This window comes from Tigriopus californicus, chromosome 1 (genome assembly GCF_007210705.1).
Source record: "Tigriopus californicus strain San Diego chromosome 1, Tcal_SD_v2.1, whole genome shotgun sequence".
Taxonomy (NCBI): Eukaryota; Metazoa; Arthropoda; class Copepoda; order Harpacticoida; family Harpacticidae; genus Tigriopus; species Tigriopus californicus.
In genome coordinates, this window is record NC_081440.1 from 4,490,661 (window position 1) to 4,493,829 (window position 3,169).

Sequence of the window (3,169 nt, forward strand, 5' to 3'; positions counted from 1 at the left end):
TCGATCACAAAATGAATGTTTTTTTTGCTCTGGCACCCAAATAAAGATAGATTGCATCANAGCACTCCAATTCAATGCACTGTAAAAGAATGAAGAAATAAGATGGTCGGCCCTCCTAGCAGAAGTCTCAAAGGTGCCTTTAACGGCATTAAATTAGGCTTGTCATGATCTACACTCTTCGACAAAACCCAATAACTAGAAGCTCTGTCAAAGTCAGTTTTGCATTGGGCAGATTTTGACAGTGGAAATCTCTTAGGATCCAAGGCTCAATCTTCATTGCTCATAAAATGTTTCCTGTACAGAGAGTGCACAAAGGCAGGTTTTGAACCCGATTCAACCAGCAAAGTGCAATACAATGTGTGCCTGGATCCATTTTATGAACCATCGTAGCTCTCAAGTGCTTTCACAAATAATAGCGACTTTTTTATTGGCTCACTGTCTTTAGAGATTGATTTATGGGGAGGTTATATGTTTCAATCGAGGGTTGATTGAAATACTTCTCTCATACTCATGAGCTGAAGTGAAACGTCCCATGATTGGGAATTGGAACCTCGAGGATTAGCCTCGATGTTTTAGAAGATATAATGAGCTTATCCGACACTATTTGAGCTCATCTCTGTCTCTCTCTTAACCAATATTACAATTATTTGTCGGAGAATATTCGTCCATAATCTGTGAACAAAGCCGCATGTTTTACGCCCCAAAGGCGAAAGGATCCTTCCGTTTTTTTGCAGCTGGGTGAGAAAGCCACTCATTTTCATTCAAAGGGAGTCAAATCCACGACCATCTGCAATTGAGATTAGAGCTCACTGTGTTCTTGTACCCGAATATGTAGAGTAAGGCAGAAGGGACGTAATGCAGAAGCTGATTTGCTTGTAGCACGAGCGCCAAATCAAGATCACCAAACCGCACAAAAGCCTCTCCTTTGTGAGACGGGGTGGTCTCAATCAAAAATCGATTCAAAACACTCTTGAATAAAAGGGGTCGTGGTGAGCTTTGATTTTCATTCATTACTAAACGGCTGAAAAAAAATCTTTCTTGAACTCCCTTGGGTTTGAGGAGATGTGGTTTCTATCTGAATTGGCCTCAGGTCATTCATTCATTCATTGGGGCATTGAGAGAGCATGTGTCCCATTTGAAAGCGGATTAGAGGATAAATGGCACACAATGGACATGGGACCGCATTAAATCTGACTCTGAAAATTATGAATTTCATGACTCCCCCTTTTTTCTTTCTTTCTTGTTCCTCGCTCTCTTTCCTTCCTTGATGTTGATGATGATGAAGTATCTTCACGAGACCCCAAGGGACACTTGTCTGTATGTCTATCTCGTTTACGGATCTATGCAAACCACAACCATTCAGAATGTCCCTAAAGCACGCCTCACAATCCAAATTTCCAAAACAATTTGATTAGACTAAAAAGAGGGTTTGTGTAGATTGAAGAAGATTACCATTGAATGTATTGATCTAAACACAACTTACATTGAGGAAAGGGTTCATAGTTCGTTGGATGCTTAGGGGTGGTGGGGGTAAATGTGCTCTGAAAAATTCAAAAAGCCAACAACTTGCGTACTTTTGTGGTGTCGGTTTAATGGTGCGTGGCCATGAAAAAAGATCGCCCCTCTTTCCTTTTCGGACCCATTTTAAATAACAAACCCCAATTTTAATGGCTTGGATGCTTATTCTAAACAGGGATTGTGAACGGAGGGTTGGTGAAGAGCAAGCAAGGGTTGGACATCCAATAAATGTCAAACGTAATGGAGAAAAAAGTGATGCACAATAGCTTGATTGGTTGGAAGAGATAAATATGAGCAAAAAAGCAGCTGTTAATGAGCTTGGCATGTTTTGAAAAGCACCCTTGATAACAAGACAGATTGTTCCTGATTCAAAGCCCTCACACATATCCAACAAGACAACCATTCAAAGCTGATCCAATGTAAATTTTGGTTTGCTGATGAGGTGGAACTAAAGGGGGCTAAAATGTTTATGGAATTGATGTACAATACACTCTGAAAGTGCACTAACTAGCACGCATGACTTTTTTAAAGAAAATTCAGAGCCACGTCGAAGATTAATAGTAATCATCCCTTCATGAATGGTTTGATGATATGAATCTTTTAACGTATTTACCGCTCCCTACTTTTCCAACTTCAATCGATAAGCGGAAATTTTGCGCTGAATGCTGTCCAATCTTTTGAGCACTCTGTCCCATTCTTCATTGCCTGGAATGGCCGCTTATTAGACTGGGCCTCCAAACGGGCTCTTAATGCCCAAGAATCATGTAAGTAATGAACGGCCAATATTTATGGCCCATTAGGGCTCTTTGGTCACCCTCAACTCGAACAATGTGAGAAATGATGATCGCTTAAATTGACCGGCAAGCTTGTCTCATTTCCCGGATAGGTTTTCACTTCGCCATGTTCAAGCCATTCCAGCCCGTTCAAACTCATTCATCATACAAAAGATAACGCTCAATGGATGATAAGTAACAAATATTGCGCACAAAGTACAATACGTACAGTAGATGGGAGAGCCATGCCGTTTGTGCAATTATTACATTGTTAGGAGTCCTCTTGAGTTAATTAATTAGCATTTTTATTGTCCTTGAATGGCTCTACAAATCATTTCAAGAGATTTTCTCTGTCACAGGATGAAAGGAAAATTAGCAATATTGTATTCAGGAGCACAAACTCCGAAGTTCGTTAGAAGCCACTAAATAAATCCCGAATTTATGGCAAGTTCCATTGAACTCGGGGAACAACCAGGGAGCTCTCAGGACCTTGGGAAGCTCAAAAAAATTACCACAATTGTCCATCGTTCGTTCAAATGCACATGGTTGGTTTGCTATGGTCTCGCACAATATATGAATAGCAACTCCTCCTCATATGATGCCTTTTGTTTTATGGAGGACCCGCCCAAATCACTTGTTGGCATTCGAGTGTGATTCTTTGTGAGGACTTTTTCACCTTGGGAATGGAGAGACATAAACAAACACCAACGAACGAGCAAAGCATTCTACACCATTCTTCTCTCCACCCATGGTAAATCCAGTCAAATAGTCTCCAACAACAACCAACCAACCAACCAACCAACCGACTAACCAGCCCAAGGAAATGTCTGAGAAAATAGAGAAAAGCTTGATGTGACGAAGGGAGAGAAAGGGGAAAA